Raw genomic sequence first — 22,680 nt, forward strand, 5'->3', positions numbered from 1 at the left:
ACCAAATGTTCTAAACAAAGAAAGAATATTAAAGACAGTAAGAGAAAAAGGCCAAGTAACATATAAAGGAAGACCTATCAGAATCACAGCAGACTTTTCACCTGAGACTATGAAGGCTAGAAGGTCCTGGGCAGATCTCATGCAGACTCTAAGAGAACACAAATGCCAACCAAAACTACTATATCCAGCAAAACTCTCAATCACCATAGATGGAGAAACTAAGATATTTCACGACAAAACCAAGTTCACCCAATATCTATCCACAAACCCAGCCCTAAAAAGGATAATAGGAGGACTACACCAATACAAGGAGGGAAACTTCACCCTGAAAAAAGCAAGATAGTAACCTTTCATCAAACCCAAAAGAAGTTAAGCAATCAAATTTAAAAAATAACGTCAAAAATGATAGGAAGTAACAATCACTATTCCTTAATATCTCTTAACATCAATGGACTCAATGCCCCAATAAAAAGACACAGACTAACTGACTGGATACGTAAACAGGACCCTACATTTTGCTGCTTACAGGAAACACACCTCAGGGTCAAAGACAAACACTACCTTAGAGTAAAAGTCTGGAAGATAATTTTACAAGCAAATGGTCTCAGGAAACAAGCTGGAGTAGCCATTTTAATATCAGATAAAATTGACTTTCAACCCAAAGTCATCAAAAGAGACTCTGAGGGACACTTCTTGCTGGTCAAAGGAAAAATACAACAAGAAGAACTCTCAATCCTGAACATCTATGCTCCAAATGCAAGGGCACCCTCTTTCATAAAAGAAACTTTATTAAAACTCAAAGCACACATTGCACCTAACACAATAATTGTGGGTGACTTCAACACTGCACTTTCCTCAATGGACCGATCAGGAAAACAGAAACTAAACAAGGACACAATGAAACTAATTGAAGCTTTGGACCAATTAGATTTAACTGATATATATAGAACATTCTATCCTAAAACAAAAGAATATACCTTTTTTTCAGCACCTCATGGTACCTTCTCCAAAATCAACCATATAATTGGTCACAAGACAGACCTCAACAAATATAAGAAGATAGAACTAATCCCATGCCTCCTATCTGATCACTATGGAATAAAAGTGGTCTTCAATAGCAACAGAAACAACAGAAAACCCACATACACGTGGAAATTGAACAATACTCTACTCAATGATACCTTGGTCAAGGAAGAAATAAAGAAAGAAATTAAAGACTTTTTAGAACACAATGAAAATGAAAACACAACATACCCAAATCTATGGGACACAATGAAAGCAGTGCTAAGAGGAAAACTCATAGCCCTGAGTGCCTCCAAAAAGAAAATGGAGAGAGCATACATTACCAACTTAATGACACACCTGAAAGCCCTAGAACAAAAAGAAGCTATTTCACCCAGGAGGAGTAGAAGGCAGGAAATCATCAAACTCAGAGCCGAAATCAATCAAGTAGAAACAAAGAGAACCATACAAAAAATCAACAAAACCAGGAGCTGGTTCTTTGAGAAAATCAACAAGATAGATAAACCCTTAGCCAGACTGACCAAAGGGCACAGAGAAAGTATCCAAATTAGCAAACTTAGAAATGAAAAGGGAGACATAACAACGGAAACTGAGGAAATCCAAAAAATCATCAGATCCTACTACCAGAGCCTGTACTCAACACAACTGGAGAATCTGGAGGAAATGGACAATTTCCTTGACAGATACCAAATACCAAAATTAAATCAGGACCAACTAGACCATCTGAACAGTCCCATAAAGCCTAAAGAAATAGAAGGAGTCATAGAAAGTCTTCCAACCAAAAAAAGCACAGGACCAGATGGTTTCAGTGCAGAATTCTACCAGACCTTCAAAGAAGAGTTAACACCAATACTCTTCAAACTATTCCACAAAATAGAAACAGAAGGAACACTACCCAATTCCTTCTACGAAGCCACAATTACGCTGATACCAAAGCCACACAAAGATCCAACAAAGAAAGAGAACTTCAGACCAATTTCCCTTATGAACATCGATGCAAAAATACTCAATAAAATTCTTGCCAACCGAATCCAAGAACACATCAAAACGATCATCCACCATGATCAAGTAGGCTTTATCCCAGGAATGCAGGGTTGGTTCAATATACGGAAATCCATCAATACAATCCACTACATAAACAAACTCAAAGAACAAAACCACATGGTCATTTCATTGGATGCTGAAAAAGCATTTGACAAAATTCAGCATCCTTTCATGCTTAAAGTCTTGGAGAGAACAGGAATTCAAGGCCCATACCTAAACATAGTAAAAGCAATATACAGCAAACCGGTAGCCAGCATCAAACTAAATGGAGAGAAACTTGAAGCAATCCCACTGAAATCAGGGACCAGACAAGGCTGCCCCCTTTCTCCTTATCTTTTCAATATTGTACTTGAGGTACTAGCTCGGGCAATTCGACAACATAAGGAGGTCAAAGGGATACAAATTGGAAAGGAGGAAGTCAAACTATCATTATTTGCAGACGACATGATCGTCTACCTAAGTGACCCAAAGAACTCCACTAGAGAGCTCCTACAGCTGATAAACAACTTCAGCAAAGTGGCAGGTTACAAAATCAACTCAAGCAAATCAGTGGCCTTCCTATACTCAAAGGATAAGCAGGCTGAGAAAGAAATTAGGGAAATGACCCCCTTCACAATAGCCACAAACAGTATAAAGTATCTTGGGGTGACTCTTACCAAACATGCGAAAGATCTGTATGACAAGAACTTCAAGACTCTGAAGAAGGAAATGGAAGAAGACCTCAAAAAATGGGAAAACCTCCCATGCTCATGGATCGGTAGAATCAATATAGTTAAAATGGCCATTTTGCCTAAAGCACTATACAGATTCAATGCAATACCCATCAAAATCCCAACTCAATTCTTCACAGAGTTAGAAAGAGCAATTATCAAATTCATCTGGAACAACAAAAAACCCAAGATAGCTAAAACTATTCTCAGCAACAAAAGAAAATCTGGGGGAATCAGTATCCCTGACCTCAAGCAATACTACAGAGCAATAGTGTTAAAAACTGCATGGTATTGGTACAGTGACAGGCAGGAGGATCAATGGAACAGGATTGAAGATCCAGAAATGAACCCACACACCTATGGCCACTTGATCCTCGACAAAGAGGCTGAAAACATCCAATGGAAAAAAGATAGCCTTTTCAACAAATGGTGCTGGTTCAACTGGAGGTCAGCATGCAGAAGAATGCGAATTGATCCATCCTTGTCTCCTTGTACTAAGCTCAAATCCAAATGGATCAAGGACCTCCACATAAAGCCAGACACTCTGAAGCTAATAGAAAAGAAACTGGGGAAGACCCTTGAGGACATCGGTACAGGGAGAAAGTTTCTGAACAGAACACCAATAGCTTATGCTCTAAGAGCAAGAATTGACAAATGGGACCTCATAAGGTTACAGAGTTTCTGTAAGGCAAAGGACACCATCAAGAGGACAGATCGGCAACCAACAAATTGAGAAAAGATCTTCACCAATCCTACATCAGATAGAGGGCTAATATCCAATATATATAAAGAACTCAAGAAGTTAGACTCCAGAAAACCAAACAACCCTATTAAAAAATGGGGTACAGAGTTAAACAAAGAATTCTCACCTGAAGAACTTCGGATGGCGGAGAAGCATCTTAAAAAATGCTCAACTTCATTAGTCATTAGGGAAATGCAAATCAAAACAACCCTAAGATTTCATCTTACACCAGTCAGAATGGCTAAGATTAAAAATTCAGGAGACAGCAGGTGTTGGAGAGGGTGCGGAGAAAGAGGAACACTCCTCCACTGCTGGTGGGGTTGCAAATTGGTACAACCACTCTGGAAAGCAGTCTGGCGGTTCCTCCGAAAACTGGGCACCTCACTTCCAGAAGATCCTGCTATACCACTCCTGGGCATATACCCAGAGGATTCCCCACCATGTAATAAGGATACATGCTCTACTATGTTCATAGCAGCCCTATTTATAATTGCCAGATGCTGGAAAGAACCCAGGTATCCCTCAACAGAAGAGTGGATACAAAAAATGTGGTATATCTACACAATGGAGTACTATTCAGCCATTAGAAACAATGAATTCATGAAATTCTTAGGCAAATGGATGGAGCTAGAGAACATCATACTAAGTGAGGTAACCCAGACTCAAAAGGTGAATCATGGTATGCACTCACTAATAAGTGGTTATTAACCTAGAAAACTGGAATACCCAAAACATAATCCACACATCAAATGAGATACAAGAAGAAAGCAGGAGTGGTCCCTGGTTCTGGAAAGACTCAGTGAAACAGTATTTGGCAAAACCAGAACGGGGAACTGGGAAGGGGTGGGAGGGAGGACAGGGGAAGAGAAGGGGGCTTACGGGACTTTCGGGGAGTGGGGGGGGGGGCTAGAAAAGGGGAAATCATTTGAAATGTAAATAAATTATATCGAATAAAAAAAAAGTTCAATAAAGACCCCAACAAAGGGAAACTGAGGTGGGGGAGATGGTGTACTGGCTAGTTTTGTGTGTCAACCTGACACAGGCTGGAGTTATCACAGAGAAAGGAGTTCCAGTTGGGGAAGTGCCTCCATGAGATCCAGTTGTGGGGCATTTTCTCAATTAGTGATCAAGTGGGGAGTGCCCCTTGTGGGTGGTACCACCTTTGGGCTGGTGCTCTTGGGTTCTATAAGAGAGCAGGCTGAGCAAGCCAGGGGAAGCAAGCCAGTAAGAAACATCTTTCCATGGCCTCTGCATCAGCTCCTGCTTCCTGACCTGCTTGAGTTCCAGTCTTGACTTCCTTTAGTGATGAACTGCAACATGGAAGTGTAAGCTCAGTAAACCCTTTCCTCCCCAACTTGCTTCTTGGTCATGATGTTTGTGCAGGAATAGAAACCCTGACTAAGACAGAGGGGAATGTGTCAGGTGGAGGGGCATATATGTGGAGGCAGGGGGTGGGAGGAGGGGTTGGGGGTCTTTGGGGAGGGGGAAAATGGGGAAAGGTTTTACCATTGGCAATGTAAATGAAGACAATATTCAATAAAAAAAGATTATTCACCACAATCAAATAGAATGGTCTAATATAAATAAGCAATAAATGTATTTAATCATGTAAATCAACTTAAAGCCCTCAATAAAATACTTCCCTCTGAAATTTCATGAGAGGCTTCTATAGTCTGTATTCTCCTAACATCATTAATTTCCAAGTTGCCACAGAATAGCCCATTAAGTTCTGAGCTCTAAATAACTTTTCCAGACCAAAGATCCAAAACCCTTCCACAGTCTCACCAAATACAACACAGTCAGCTCCATCACGACAATATCCCACTCTCTGCTACCAATTTCTATCAGTTTATTAGGTTTCAGTTGCTGTGGTGGCAAATTCTAATTTTTCTTTCATGTTAATTTTATATAATCTATATGCATTATCAAAGGTCGTTTTAGGCAAACTGGCTTTGTTATTACATTTTTTTATTTTCTGGGGGCAGTGTCCTGTAGATCACACGTAACAGGAAGCTTGTAATCTGAGTTTGCTGAGGGGCAGGTGGGCCAAGAGCACTCTGGGACTGTCTAACATTTTTGTGCTTTTCACAATCTCCATGGCAAGGAAGACTCCCAAAGGGGACCAGATACGGTTACTTCTTTGAGAGCAGAAATAATTTTCTGGGGAAAAGGCATAAATGAATCACAATGTTAAAAAAAAAAAAGCCTGCAACAAATGAAACATAAAGAGATCTGAAACCCAAAATGAAGGACAGCAGTCAGCTCAGCATGGCTAGACTGTGTCAGACAGCTGGGCTGGCTTCACGGCTCTTGCCAGTTTTTTGCTACTCATGGCTGCATCATCTCCCCTTTTCTTATTACTTTAAGGCTTGTGGCATGCAGCGCATTTCTTAATCTTTGGAAGATGACTGAAAGGACGAGAATTAAAATGAGAACAACTCCCAGAATTATTCCCAAATTAATAATGGAAGACAGAAAGCCTTGTCCTGAGACGATGGATTTCAGAGACTGCAAAAATGTATTTGCAACATTTGAGACTCAAGTAGATTTTAATTGTGCTGAGCTCAAAGCTTAAATTTGTCAATATAAAAGCTGAATATTTATTGCCAGATCAGGACTACTCCACAAGCCATTGGAGATGGGATTTAACTTGTTCCCATGACATCTCAGATGGCTTACACTGGAGCAGGAGACACATTGCCAATTAAATGGCGAATGACAGGGAAAAGTCAATCTAACCTTAACATTCTGGGCTTGATAACCTATAAACAAGATTGCTTCTTCTAATACATTTTTCTTACCCTCTAAATTACTGCTTATATTTTCCTATGTAATAAGTGCTAAGGAGACATTCTTAGAAAACTGGTTAACATGTTCTGCAGGATGTATTTACTGAGCCAAAGAACAGAGGCTATGACAAGATTCTAAGATTTCAATTTAAGCAGTAATTTCAAATATGAAAGCAGCAACAAATCTTTTAAGACTAGTAAGAGTGTTCATGCCTAAAGCATGAGTTCCTGGGTCATCAAACTAAGCCTGGCTCAAATTCACACATAATAAAACATAGGAAGGTTTCTTTACTGTAACAAACATTTTCCCATCATGTGAGGAGCTAATAAGATTAGTAATAGTACAAGATAAACATTTTATGGTGAAAACAGATTTAAATGTAATGATAAAGCATTTATTATTATTACAGCCAAGGCAGAAGAAACTCAAAAACAATAGATTTGGCAGTAGATCAGATTACAGGCTACCTCCTATGTAGTCTATAGGACATTGCCCCAGAAAATAAATATATATAAGAATTTTCATGCATGTATATATGTATGTAAATATGTGCATAGATATAGATACACACAGACACACACACAAACACAAACACATATAGACATATGCAAGATGCTTGATGCTAGGTAGTGTCTTGTAGACATGATCAGAAAACTGCACCGTGAAGTCTCAGCAATGTGGTTGCCTGAACAAGACCTTCATAATGACAACAAGCAACAGGCTAATGAGCATGGGGAACATTTCCCAAAACCTCACCTCTAGATGAAGAGCTACAGGCAATCAGTGATTACTGGGAAAAGGGGAACAACTTTCAACAGGAATAAGCCCCCTGACAGCATTAAGTGATCAGCCCTAAACACACTCATCAATAAGTAACATGAAATGAGCTCAACAAACTGTGTGAGTGAGTGTGTGTGTGTGTGTGTGTGTGTGTGTGTGAGAGAGAGAGAGAGAGAGAAAGAACAGTAAGAAGAAGAGTTCATAAATTTGAGAGGGTCATGAATTTGAGAGAGAGCTGTGGAGAATGATGGAGGGACTGGGATGGGGAGAAGAAGGAAATGTTTAAAACACTACTTCAAAAACTAATAATAAAATTAAAAGATTTCTACTTGTGCATCTGGAGAGTCTCTAGCATAGCATCCCCAGATGTTTGAGTCTCTGCAGAGCTAGATGAGAAATAACACAGAAATGAGCAAGTAATAACTTATTCAAGCCTCCTGGCTTAAGCAGACCCCGGTAGTTCTGAGAGCAGAAGTACACTGGCTCTTTCACACTGGGTAACAATAGGACATTAAAAGTGATATAATTATCTTTTAAATACTACATTCTGAAACAAGTTCCCATGCAACCACAATAACCAGACCATAGATGATACAACCAAGACCCTTCTTTCAGCTCTGACACCTTGGGACTCAGGCTCTACCTATGGCACCCGTGACCTCTGGTTTCCTTCTTGTTTTAAATTTTACTGTTATTTTATATTCATGAGTGTTTTTCTGCATTCAGATAGATAGAAAAATAATAGATAGATAGATAGATAGATAGATAGATAGATAGATAGATAGATAGATAGATATAGATTTATATATATATATATATGGGTCAAGAGAGAGAGAGAAAGGGGGGAGCAGATGGATGCAGTAGTCCCCATGGAAGCCAGAAGAGGGTGTTGGAATCCATCATGGTTCTGACGTGTCATGTGGTTGCTGGGATGTCTGCAAGTGCTCTTAATGGCTGGGCCACCTTTCTAGTTCCCACTCTGTGTCTTAACTGCCCAGTCAGCATAAGATACTTCACTCTCCAGTACCTCGACAGCAGTTTGCTGTGTGCTGATCTTTCAACATGAGCTTTGTTATCCTTGCATCAGTCCTAGGAGATCTTAATGATTCTTCTGCCGCCCTGAGGTAACAGAGTGTAATTTCCTGGAACACATATAAACAATTGAAGCATGGTTCCCACAAAACAATGATAGGTTGTTTTACTCCTTTAAAATATGGAACAGAATGAATAAGCAATTATTAAGACTTATCTGGGACACCTCTCCTGCATTCTTCCATGGTATTCAGGATTTTGAAGCTACCTCTATCTATCTAGGCTGATTTTGCCTCTTTGCCGGGTAGTCCTCCAGTGCCCTCCAGCTGCCCATCATCTGCCACATTAACTATAATCATTATCAGGTTATCAGAATGGCTGATCAGTAGCACTTGATGTTCAATATATCAACTTTCCAAGTCTGATCACCCCTAAACTGAAATCTTAGCACAAACCAGCTGTAGAGATCTCTCATGCTTGTTAAGAACAGGGATATGAGGGGTGGGTGACTTTGTTTAAGAAGACCTGTTGCTCTGAGCCAGATAAGTGACATAGTAGTTAGATAAGTGCTTGTCCTACAAACCTCATGAACTACAAGCTGGAAGGCACACATGCAGACACACAATACTGATGGTGGTGGTGGTGGTGGTGGTGGTGGTGATGGTGGTGGTGGTGGTGGTGGTAATGGTGACAATGTGACAATGACAACAATCACAAAAATGACGATGATGATAAATGAAATTAAAAACAAAACTATCAACATCATTAGTCATTATGGAAATGCAAATCAAAACAATCCTGAGCTTTCACCTCACACCAGTCAGAATGGCTAAGATTAAAAACTCAGGAGACATCAGGTGCTGGCAAGGATGTGGAGAAGGAGGAACACTCCTCCACTGCTGGTGGGATTGAAAATTGGTACAACCATTCTGGAAATCATTCTGGTGGTTCCTCAGAAAACTGGGCATGACACTTTCGGAGGACCCTGCTATACCACTCCTGGGCATATATCCAGAGGATTCCCCAGCATGTAATAAGGACACATGCTCCACTATGTTCATAGCCGCCCTATTTATAATAGCCAGAAGCTGGAAAGAACCCAGTGTCCCTCAACGGAGGAATGAATACAAAAAAAATGTGGTTTATATACACAATGGAGTACTACTATTCAGCCATTAGAAACAATGAATTCATGAAATTCTTAGACAAATGGATGGAATTGGAGAATATCATCCTAAGTGAGATAACCCAGTCTCAAAAGATCACTCATGGTATGTGCTCACTGATAAGCAGATATTAGCCTAGAAGCTTGGAATACTCAAGACACAATCCACATATCAAATAATGTCCAAGAAGAAGAAAGGAGTGGCCCCTGGTCCTGGAAAGGCTCAATGCAGCAGTGTAGGGGAATTGTACCAGAACACGCAAGTGGGAAGGGGTGGATGGAGGAACAGGGGGAGGGAAGAGGGCGTATGGGACTTTCAGTGAGCAGGAAATGGGAAATCATTTGAAATGTAAATAAAGAATATATCGAATAAAAAAAAACTATCAGTTGCTCCAAGAAAATAGATGTCTAATTTTGCAGCAGGAAGAAAGCTACATGGAAAATGGCCTTCCTCTCTCTCCTTTTCTTTTCTCCTCTTTATGAACAGCAAAATATAGAGAAGAGAACAAGTTTGAAATTCACATTTGAAAACCATGGATCTTCTATGTATGATTTCATCCCTCAGGAGGAAGGAAGGACTCTGTCTCTGCTGCTGTAAGACTCTGCATGGCAGTCTAAAGCTTAACCTTTAGAAAAGGACCTTGTGATACATTAGCATCTGTTGTGACCTTTGAGAACATATACATGTCTAGCCAGAGGTCCCTGAAGCAGTGGCTAGGCAGGCTTTATAAATGTACAAAGAATTCTATTCTGACAGTGTGGGTCGATGGTCACATTAAGTAAAGTCAGGTTGTCTTTAAATCAGCTTCAATAATAGTATTTTCTAAACACTCTATTCTCTGAATATATTTTCACTTTTTGTTTTGTTTTATCAGCATGCTCATTTTTTTAAAGCCTCATAAAAGTTAGTTATGCTCCAATAAATTTCAAAAGAAAACAAAATATTGTCTTTACAGAAACTTGCTTCCATGAAAAATTAATTTAATATGTCTCCACATTTAAAAAGATAGCAACAAGTCTACATTACCAGTTGATAAGCCAGCCTTTCATAGCCGTATGTATACTGTGAGTAGGAGTGAAAGCCGGTGATCTTTCTCTGTAGGAAAATGCACAGGGACTACATTGCTACCCAGTGAAAGAATACATCAGAATAATCTCTAGCCATGAAATAATTCTCCTCAATGGAAAAAAGAGGGTACTTTTTCAAGAAGAAAAGCAAAGATGGTGGTGGTGGTGGTGGTGGTGGTGGTGGTAGTGGTGGTGGTGGTGGTAGTGATGGAGGAGGGGACGTGCATGGGCGTGATGGGACAGAGGTACAAAATGGGATTAATGATATTCCTGTCTTTAAAAGAAGGAGGAACTCTGGAAGGCATCATGAAAGCAGCCAAAATAAACTCATGCACAGATATTAAAGACTTACAAACATCTCACTCTAAGGACAGAAAAAAAAAAAAAACAGGAACAATTACTAGTTCTCATCAAAACCATCTCTCCTCTCATGCACCTGCTCCAAGCTTGTGCAAACAACTACAGAGCCAAAAAAAATAAAAAATAAAAAAATCACACATACACAAACAACACAAACAAAACAAAGACTTAATTAAAAGAGAAAAGAAGCAATAAATGTATAACATTGAAGAAACAATAGCTAATGCGAGGAAGGTCAACCTTAATGTAGAAATACAGCAAATTGTACAGGATGCAGAGTCATGCCATTCACAGGTCTCCACATGACAGCCTGGGCAGCACCCTTGCTGGGGAACAAGACAGAAAGGAACAAGACAGGGTCATTCATCCATTCAGGCCTGAAAGAAGAAGAAAACAATGAGGGAAGAAAATGGAGAACACTGTAGGACAAAAGAAACAAAGCATTCATGGGTTAGTAAAGCTATAAAGAAAATAAAACTCAGAAGACAGACACTGGAGTTTGCAGCAAAGGCTAAAGACTTCTACTAAACTGTGAATGGTGGGAGAGACTCAAGCCAGTATTCTGTCTATGAAGTACAAGAATCCAAACTCAAAAAGACTGCAAAAATGCATGCACAAAGTACCCTGCAGATGTTTCCAAAAAGCCAAATGTAAACTAAGAAAAAATACTGGACTGAAACATTCTGCAGGAATGGCAGACGCAACAGGAAGATTTCATAAATTAACTTGGATCAAACTTTAAACACTAAGAACAGAAGCAGACAAAAATACAAAGTGAGAATTCGAAGACCTAATTATGCTACAAATGAAGATTAAATGCTAAGACAGAAAAAGTAAAGTCAAGGGAAAACATAATAAAGGACAGTGAAGTAACAAAACAGTCCCATATTTTTATGAAAATTAAGTTAAATGTGAGACAATAGGAAGCCACATAAGAGAGCCAAGAGGCAAGGAACATAACATATTTAAAGCTATAATCCTAGAGAACTTTGTGAAACTAAAAGGAGATAGTCTTGCATGTTATAAAGTCCATGTGACACCAGAAGACAGTCTCTTAAGGCTGAGACTTCAAAGGCAAGTTTTTAAATTCTCCAGCCCTGCAGCAAATTTGAACAAACAACTTCACAGAAAACATTTCCAAGCAGACTTCCCAAAAACCAGTGTTGGTTGCTGTCCATTGTTGGCTGGACAGACTCTAAAATCACCTGGACAGGTGTCAGGGCACAACTGTAAGGGTAAGAAAACACCTAAATCTAGACCCTAGGTGAAAACCAGCTGGCCTATAGGCATGCCTGTGGTGAATTATCTTGATCAAATTGATTGAGATGGAAATTTTACCCTCTGTGAAGAGAGTCATTGTTAGGGCTGGGATCTAAAACTATTCAAAAAAGAGAAAAGGAAACGAGATGCCTATATTATTACACACACACACACACACACACACAATGCTCAAGGAAAATCATGGAAAGGGGAATGGGAATCTTACAAGAGCATAGGACAGAAAGACATGAAACAAAAAGACATCTTGAGGACATGATACGACCTTTGCCCTTCATGAAGTCACTGCAACTGGGTTACCTGCCTAAGACCTGCAGGTGATGAAGCACATCACCATTGTTTCAAAGATGGGTGTGGGAAACTGCTGGGGAAAGGATGTTCTTTTCTTTAGTGATATCATTATTGACCAATAAAGCATAAGTAAATACCTCCCACTCAAGCTCTGGCAAGATATTCTAATTCAACTCAGTGAGTCGCAAACAAAAAGAATAGAGGAAAGCAGTAGGTGGACATGTTAGGGTTTTAATAGGAGAGGGCAAGGGAGAGGAAGGAGAGTGTGCATGAAAATAATGAAAATTTATCACCAAAATGTATGGGTCTATCACACAGAAAAGGAAAACAGGTAAAAAGTAGTATCCATCCCTTTCTGCTCCCTAACTACCACACATTCTGTCTAGCTGTCCCAAGTTCCTGCTATCAGAAATCCCCCACAATACACACACACACACACACACACACACACACTAGACTGTGTTCTTGAACTGTAAGCTGAAGTAAACCCTCTGTCCCTTAAAATGTTTTGTTGGGAAATTTTATCACAGCAACAGGAAAAGAAACTAAGAGGAAAAGTGATGATAATACATCTTCTTCAGAGACATGGAAAAGAAGCCAACCCTGCCATGCTTTAAATCCACAGAAACTCAAAGAACATTCTATATAGGAGCTGTTCAATATTAGCCTCATCCATTGGGCTAGAGAGATGACTTATCAGTTAAAAGTACTGGATGTTCTTCCAGAGGACCTGGATTCAATTTCTAGCACCCATACAAAAGGCTCATAACCATCTGTAACTTCAGTTCCAGGGGATAGAATGCCCTCTTCAGTCCTCTGTGGACAACAGGCACTCGTGTGGTATACAAACATACATAGAGATGAAAATGTCCATATACATAAAATAAATAAATGATGTGACTTTTAAAAAATGTATTAACTACCTTCTAGTCTAAGCCAGTGCCCTGTGCAGACCTTCGGTGATAGTTCTGCACCCAGTCCGACAAGATCCAGAAGAAGCTTGACTGCCAGGCACTCTAACATACCTAGCATCATACGTGAAGAGAACACAACATCTGCTCCAACACCAGAAGTAACTGAAACCAGCAGGATCCAGGGACTCAGGAACCCATGCCTGGGTTCCCCTGGGGGAATCACCATCCCAGTCCTCAAGCTGTACTACAGAAGAATTGTGATACAAACTGCATGGAATTGGTACAGTGACAGGTAAGTAGATCAATGGAATAGAATTGAAGACCCAGAAATGAACTCACACACTTAAGGTCACTTGATCTTTGACAAAGAAACTAAAACCATCTAGTGGGGAAAAGACAGCATTTTCTTTATTTTTTTAATTTATTTTTATTTTTTATTCGATATATTCTTTATTTACATTTCAAATGATTTCCCCTTTCCTGGATCCCCCTTCCCCAAAAGTCCCATAAGCCCTCTTCTTGCCCCTTTTTCCCCAGTCCACCCCTTCCCACTTCCCTGCTGCACTGAGCCTTTCCAGAACCAGAGGCTACTCCTTCTTTCTTCTTGGGCATCATTTGATAAGTGAATTGAGTCTTGAGTATTCCAAACTTCTAGGATAAGATCTGCTTATCAGTGAGTGCATGCCATGGGTGTTCTTTTGAGACTGGGTTACCTGACTTAGGATGATGTTCTTCAGTTCCATCCATTTGCTAAGAATTTCATGAATTCACTGTTTCTAATAGCTGAATAGTACTCCATTGTGTATATATACCACATTTTCTGTATCCATTCCTCCACTGAGGGACATCTGGGTTCTTTCCAGCTTCTGGCTATTATAAATAGGGCTGCTATGAACATAATGGAGCATGTATCCTTATTACATGCTGGGGAATCCTCTGGGAATATGACCAGGAGTGGTATAGCAGGGTCCTCTGAAAGTATCATTCCCAGTTTTCTGAGGAACCGCCAGACTGATTTCCAGAGTGGTAGTACCAGCTTGTAACTCCACCAGCAATGAAGGAGTGTTCCTCTTTCTCCACATCCTTGCCAGCACCTGTTTTCTCCTGAGTTTTTGACCTTAGCCATTCTGACTGATGTGAGGTGAAATCTCAGGGTTGTTTTGATTTGAATTTCCCTGATGACTAAGGATGTTGAACATTTTTTTAGGTGCTTCTCAGCCATTTGATATTCCTCAGGTTAAAATTCTTTGTTTAGCACTGTACCCCATTTTTAATGGGGATATTTGGCTCTCTGGAGTCTACCATCTTGATTTCTTTGTATATCTTGGATATAAGCCCTCTGTCGGATGTAGTGTTGGTGAATATCTTTTCCCAATTTGTTGGTTGCCGATTTGTCCGTTTGACAATGTCCTTTGCCTTACAGAAACTTTGTAGTTTTATGAGGTCCCATTTGTCAATTCTTGATCTTAGAACATAAGCTATTGGTGTTCTGTTGAGGAAATTTTCCCCTGTGCCCATGTCCTCAAGGATCTTCCCCAGTTTCTTTTCTATTAGTTTCAGTGTGTCTGGTCTTCTGTTGAGGTTCTTGATCCACTTGGACTTGAGCTTAGTACAAGGAGATAAGAATGGATCAATTTGCATTCTTTTGCATGTTGACCTCCAGTTGAACCAGCGCCATTTGTTGAAGAGGCTATCTTTTTTTCCACTGGATGGTTGTAGCTCCTTTATCAAAGATCAAGTGACCGTAATTCTGTGGTTTCATTTCCAGATCGTCAATTCTATTCCATTGATCTACTTGCCTGTCACTGTACCAATACCATGCAGTTTTTAACACAATTGGTCTGCAGTACTGCTTGAGGTTGGGGATACTGATTCCCCCAGAAGTTCTTTTACTGTTGAGAACAGTTTTGGCTATCCTGGGTTTTTTGTTATTCCAGATGAATTTGAAAATTGCTCTTTCTAAGTCTATGAGGAATTGAGTTGGGATTTTGATAGGGATTGCATTGAATCTGTAGATTGCTTTTGGCAAGACGGCCGGCCATTTTTACTATATTAATCCTGTCACTCCAAGAGCAAGGAAGATTTTTCCATCTTCTGAGGTCTTCTTCAATTTCTTTCTTCAAAGACTTGAAGTTCCTGCCATACAGATCTTGCGCTTGTTTGGTTAGAGTCACACCAAGATACTTTCTATTGTTTGTGGCTATTGTGAAGGGTGTCATTTCCCTAATTTCTTTCTCAGCCTGTTTATCCTTTGAGTATAGGAAGGCTACTGATTTGCTTGAGTTAATTTTATAACCAGCCACCTTGCCGAAGTTGTTTATCAGCTGTAGGAGTTCTCTGGAGTTTTTTGAGTCACTTAAGTATACTATCATTTCATCTGCAAATAGTGATAGTTTGACTACTTCCTTTCCAATTTGTATACCTTTGACCTCCTTGTGTTGTCAAATTGCTCTAGCTAGAACTTCAAGTACTATATTGAATAAGTATATAGAGAGGGCAGCCTTGTCTAGTCCCTGATTTTAATGGGATTGCTTCAAGTTTCTCTCCATTTAGTTTGATATTGGCTACTGGTGTGCTGCATATTGCTTTTATTATGTTTAGGTATGAGCCTTGAATTCCTGTTCTTTCCAAAACCTTTAACATGAACAGATGCTGAATTTTATCAAATGCTTTTTCAGCATCTAATGAAATGACCATGTGGTTTTTTTCCTTTGAGTTTGTTTATGTAGTGGATTACATTGATTGATTTCTGTATGTTGAATCATTCCTGCATCCCTGGGATAAAGCCTACTTGATAGTGGTGAATGATTGTTTTGATGTGTTCTTGGATTCGGTTGGCAAGAATTTTATTGAGGATTTTTGCATTGATATTCATAAGGGAAATTGTTCTAAGGTTCTCTTTTTTTGTTGGATCTTTATGTGGTTTTGGTATCAGCAAAATTGTGACTTCATAGAACAAGTTGGGTAATGTTCCTTCTGTTTCTACTTTGTGGAATAGTTTGAAGAGTGTTGGCATTAGGTCTCCTTTGAATGTCTGATAGAATTCTGCACTAAAGCCATCTGGTCCTGTGCTTTTTTTGGTTGGGAGGCTGTCAATGACCACTTCTATTTCTTTAGGGGTTGTGGCTCCATTTAGATGGTCTAGCTGATCCTGATTAAATTTTGGGAATTTGTATCTGTCTAGGATATTGTCCATTTCATCCAGATTTTCCAGTTTTCTTGAGTATAGGCTTTTGTAGTATGATATGATAATTTTTTGGATTTCCTCAGTTTCTGTTGTTATATCACCTTTTTCATTTCTGATTTTGTTAATTTGGGTACTGTCTCTGTGCCCTCTCGTTAGTCTAACTAATGTTTTATTTCTCTTGTTGATTTTCTCAAAGAACAAGCTCCGGCTTCTGTTGATTCTGTGTATAGTTCTTTTTGTTTCAACTTGGTTGATTTCAGCCCTGAGTTTGATGATTTCCTGCCTTCTACTCCTCTTGGGTGTATTAGCTTCTTTCTGTTCTAAAGCTTTCAGGTGTGCTGTTAGACTGCTAGTGTATGCTCTCTCCAGCTTCTTTTTGGAGGAACTCAGAGCTATGAGGTTTCCTCTTAGCACTGCTTTCATTGTGTCCCATAAATTTGGAAATGTTGTACCTTCATTTTCATTAAATTCTAAAAGGTCTTTGATTTCCTTCCTTATTTCTTCCTTGATCAAGGTATCATTGATCAATAGAGCATTGTTCAGCTTCCATGTGTATGTGGGCTTTCTGTTGTTTTTGTTGTTATTGAAGACCACCTGTCGCCGCCATTATCCCATTATCCATCCAGCGGAATAAGGGAGACGACACAGGAGACTCTTCTCGACGCAGTTTATTCAGGAACGTTACTTCAGGAAGCCCTCGATCCTAGCCCGTGCTGCCACGGTACCAAGTATCGGGCGTAGGCCTGGGGGATTAACAAAAAACACAGACACGGGTCATTCTGCAAGGAGAATGCCCAAGCCTTACTGAGAGACCAGCAACATATATACTAGAGGCCTGGGAAGGGAACAGGAAAAATCAATTATAGTCATAGGTCAGGCACCTGGGAAGTCCGTACCACACCGGGCAGGAAGGCAGGAATCAAGCTAAGCCACGGGATGTTTTGCTCTCAAGAAACCTGTGCAAACAGCTCAGCTGGGGATGTTGAGCCAAGCTCTCTGGTTCCCAACAACCACCCTTATTCCATAGTGATCTGATAGGAGGCATGGAATTAGTTCAATCATCATATATCTGTTGAGGTCTGTTTTGTAACCAATTATATGGTCAATTTTGGAGAAGGTACCATGAGGTGCTGAGAAGAAGGTACATTCTTTTGATTTAGGATAAAATGTTCTATAGATATCTATTAAATCCATTTGGTCCAAAACTTCTGTTAGTTTCACTGTAACTCTGATTAGTTTGTGTTTCCCTGATCTGTCCATTGAAGAAAGTGGGGTGTTTAAGTCCCCCACAATGATTGGTGAGCAGAGGCTGAAGGAAAGGCCATCCAGAGTCTGTCCTACGTGGGGATTCATCACAGAGATGGTCACCACATTCTGACACTATTGTTGATGCTAAGAAATGCTTGCTAAAAGGAACCTGATATAGCTGTCTACTGAGAGATCCTGTCAGAGCCTTACAATACAGAGTTGGATGTTCACAGCCAACCATTGGACTGAGCCCGGGGTCCCCAATGGAGGAGTTAGACAAAGGACTGAAGGAGCTAAAAGAGTTTGCAACCTCATAGGAAGAACAAGAATATCAACCAACCAGAACCCCCAGAGCTCCCAGGGACTAAGCCACCAAACAAGGAGTAGACATGGCTCTGGCTGCATATTAGTAGAGGACAGTCTTGTCAGGCATCAATGGGAGGAGAGGTCCTTGGTCCTATAAGGGTTTGATAGATGCCCCAGTAGGGGAATCAAGGGCAGAAAGGTGAGAGTAGATGGTGAGTGGAAGGACACCCTCATAAAAGCAGGGGGAGGGGAGATAGGACAGGGTGTTTATGATAGAGGGGGAAACTGGGTAATGGGATAACACTTAAAATGTAAAAAAAATTAAAATATAAAAAGAAAAAAGGGAAAAAAGTGGGGTAAAGAGCTAAACAGAGAATTCTCAACTAAGGAAACTCAAATGGCTGAGAAGCACCTAAAAAAAATGTTCAACATCCTTAGTCATCAGGGAAATGCAAATCAAAACAAACATGAGAGTCCACCTCACACCAGTCAGAATGACTAAAATAAAAAACTCAGGGTACAGCAGATGTTGGGAGGATGTGGAGAAAGAGGAACACCCCTCTATTATTGGTGGGACTGCAAGCTGGTACACCCACTCTGGAAATCAGTCTGGTGGTTCTTAAGAAAATTAGACATAGTACTACCTCGGGACCCAGCTATACTACTCCTGGGCATATACCCAGAAGATGTTCCAACATGTAATAAGGACACATGCTCCACTATGTTCATAGAAGCCTTGTTTATAATAGTCAGAAGCTCTAAAGAACCAAAAGGTCCTTCAACAGAGGAATGGATACAGAAAATGTGGTACGTTTACAGAATGGAGTACTACTCAGCTATTAAAAACAATGACTTCATGAAATTCTCAGGCAAATGGATATAACTAGAAAATACCATCCTGAGTGAGGTAACCCAGTCACAAAAGAACACACATGGTATGCACTCACTGATAACTGCATATTAACCCAAAAGCTTGGAATACCCAAGATACAACTCACAGACCACATGAAGCTCAAGAAGAAAAAAGGTCAAAGTGTAGGTGCTTCAGTCCTTCTTAGAAAGGGGAACAAAATACTCATAAGAGCAAATATGGAGGCAAAGTGTGGAGCAGAGACTGAAGGAAAGGTCATCCAAAGACTGCACGATCTGGGGAACCATCCCATATGCAGTCACCAAACCCAAACAGTATTGGGGATGCCAAGAGAAGTGCACGCTGACAGGAGCCTGATACAGCTGTCTCCTGGGAAGCTTTGCCAGAGCCTGATAAATAAAGAGTTGGATGTTCACAGTCAACCATGGGTCCCAAATGGAGGAGTTAGAGAAAGGACTGATAGAACTGAAAGGGATTGCAACCCCTAGAAAGAACAACAATATCAACTAACCAGATCCCACAGAGTTTCCAGAGACTAAACCACCAACCAAGGAGTACACATGGAGTGACCCATGGCTCCAGGTGCATATATAGAAGAGGATAGCCTTGTCAGGCATCAATGGGAGGAGGGGCTCTTGGTTCTGTGAAGGCTACATTCCCCAGGGTAGAGGAATGTGTGAGCCGGGAGGTGGGAGTAGGCAGATGTGTGGAGGAACACCCTCATAAAAGCAGGGGGGATAATATAGGGGGTGTCTGGGGGAAAACAGGGAAAGGGGATAACATGTGAAATGTAAATAAAGAAAATATCCAATAAAAAAAGAAAAATGTATAAACCTCATTCATTAAGATACTAGGCAAGCCTGGGGAAAATGTGGCAGTGATGAATATACAGGAGAATTAACTGCAGATCTAAGACAAACAAATCGAAACAATCAAGGAAAAGTAATAAGTACATGTTCTGTCTAGAAAGGAGAATTAATCAAGTAAGAAGTATATGGAAAAAGACCTAAAAAGAAAATAAACTTACCAATGGTCATGAAGTCAAAGGACATCTAAGATCCCTTTGCAAAAATTAAAATATGAAAGAAAATTAAAAAGGAGTCAAGGGCTGGAAGTCGTTCTATGGTTAAGATCATTTGTGGCTCATACAGAGGACCTGGTTTTAGTTCCAGCACCCACATAGTGGTTCACAACCATTTATCACTCAAGTTCTAGAGAATATAACACCTTCTTCTGGCGTCTTTGGGTACCAGGTACACAAATTGTGATGGCTATTCATGGTTGCCAACTTGACTATGTGTAGAATGAACTACAATCCAGAAATGGAGGGCATACATGTGAGAGATTTTCTGCCTGGTTTGAAGTGGTGAATCCACTTCTAGTCCAGACCTTTGAGGTAGGAAGACACAAACCTTTGATCTAGTTCACAAGGCAGGAAGACCTTTCATTTGGACCATACCTTTTGGTAGACATCTATATAAAGACAGAGCAGAAGGAAAATTTTGTTCTTTGCCTCCTGGTCCTCATCTTGCTAGCACATCCATTCCTTCAGTAGCATTGACACCTACTTCTTTGGGATTTAAGCATATATAGAAGGCCAGCTGAGACATCCAGCCTTGTGGACAGAGCAACTACTGGATTCCTGGACTTTCTGTTCATAGCTAGTATTATTGGATTAGTTGGGCTGCAGCCTATAAATCATTTCAATAAATAGCCTTTTATATAGAGAAAGAAGGAAATTAATCCCATAAAGTTCTGTGACTCTAGGGAACCCTGACTGATACACAAATGGTACACATGTATTTTATCATGTATTTTATATATATATATATATATATATATATATATATATATATATATATATATATATAAAATTACTCACATACACTAAATAAATAAATGTCATCAAATCATTTATATCCAAAGTTCTTCCTTCATGTAAACAAACTGTACATTAAATATTAAAAAATAAAGTGAAAGACTTGAAGGCATATTACTAGAAGATGTACCCAACTGAATTTTGGGGGTTTTCCTCTTTTTGTATGATTTAGGATTAGAACCTAGGGCTTTCACATATGCTAGATAAGAGTTCTACTTATTAGCATATTCCTGTTTCTATATTTTTATATTTTGAAACAGGATCTCACCAAGTTGCTAGGTTGTGGTAGCTCTGGATCATGGGGGCATACCATTTCCATGCAAGAGATCAAATGTGATACATGAGAGGCAGCAGGCTCCTGGAGGCCATCCCAGCTTTCAACTGTGACTTACCATGCTCACACCGTCCACTGATCACTGATGCTAAACTATGGGCACTCCATAAGTCCTGAGAGGCTTGGGCCTGTCCTGCCTCTCTAAGAGACCAAGTCAATGCCTCAAAATCTTCATTAAGTTTACCTTCAGCATGCAGAAGAATGCACATCGATCCATTCTTATCTCCTTGTACCAAGCTCAAATCCAAATGGATCAAGGACCTCCACATAAAACCTGACACACTGAAACTAATCGAAAAGAAACTGGGGAAGACCCTGGAGGACATAGGCACAGGGGAAAAGTTCCTGAATAGAACACCAATAGCTTATGCTCTAAGATCAAGAATTGACAAATGGGACCTCATAAAACTACAAAGTTTCTGTAAGGCAAAGGACACCATCAAAAGGACAAAACGTCAGCCAACATACTGGGAAAGGATCTTCGCCAACTCTAAATCCGACATAGGGCTAATATCTAATATATACAAAGAACTCAAGAAAAGAGAGCCCAGAGAAACAAATAACCCCATTAAAAAGTGGGGTACGGAGCTAAACAAAGAATTTTCACATGAAGAACTTCAGAGAGCTGAGAAACACCTTAAGAAATGTTCAACATCATTAATCATTAGGGAAATGCAAATCAAAACAACCCTGAGATTTCACCTCACACCAGTCAGAATGGCTAAGGTCAAAAACTCAGGAGACAGCAGGTGTTGGCGAGGATGTGGAGAAAGAGGAACTCCTTCACTGCTGGTGGGATTGCAAGATGGTACAACCACTTTGGAAATCAGTCTGGCGGTTCCTCAGAAAACTGGGAATATCACAACCTGAGACCCTGTTATACCACTACTAGGCATATATCCAGAGGATTCTTCAGCATGCAATAAGGACACATGCTCCACTATGTTCATAGCAGCCCTATTTGTAGTAGCCAGAAGCTGGAAAGAACCTAGGTGTCCTTCAACGGTGGAATGGATACAAAAAATGTGGTATATTTACACAATGGAGTACTATTCAGCCATTAGAAACAATGAATTCATGAAATTCTTAGACAAATGGATGGAGCTGGAGAACATCATACTAAGTGAGGAAACCCAGTCTCAAAAGATCAATCATGGTATGCACTCACTGATAAGTGGATATTAGCTTAGAAACTTTGAATACCCAGGACATAATCCACAAATTAAATGATGTCCAAACAGAATAGAGGAGTGGCCCCTGGTTCTGGAAAGACTCAGTGCAAGAGTATAGGGGAATTCCAGAACAGGGAAGTGGGAAGGGGTGGATGGAAGAACAGGGGGATGGAAGAGGGCTTATGGGACTTGCAGGGAGTGGGGACCCAGAAAAGGGTAAATCATTTGCAATGTAAATAAAAAGTATATCAATAAAAAAAAAAGTTTACCTACTCAGTGAAAGTAGAAAAGAAGTAGAGAGCCCATCTGGATAACCAAAGAGGAACATTTAGGGGACAGCCTCTAGCTCTTCAGAAATTAAGAGGTCAATCTAAATGCGGGAGAGTTGGTTTGTCAGGTCTAGCTCTCTATACTGCTGCTGTCCATGGCACTGCTCATCTCTGTACTCCTTTCTTGGCAATATTCTGGGCCTGAATTCTCCCTGAT

The 22,680-nt window shown here is 40.1% G+C and overlaps 1 protein-coding gene across 2 annotated transcripts in view; it reads right to left on the reverse strand.

The window, feature by feature from the left end:
* The window catches only part of Oca2 (OCA2 melanosomal transmembrane protein), a 301,441-nt gene that overhangs the window by 98,255 nt on the left and 180,506 nt on the right, over positions 1-22,680 (reverse strand). The window lies entirely within an intron of this gene.

The sequence above is a fragment of the Apodemus sylvaticus genome, chromosome 1 (genome assembly GCF_947179515.1).
Source record: "Apodemus sylvaticus chromosome 1, mApoSyl1.1, whole genome shotgun sequence".
NCBI lineage: Eukaryota > Metazoa > Chordata > Mammalia > Rodentia > Muridae > Apodemus > Apodemus sylvaticus.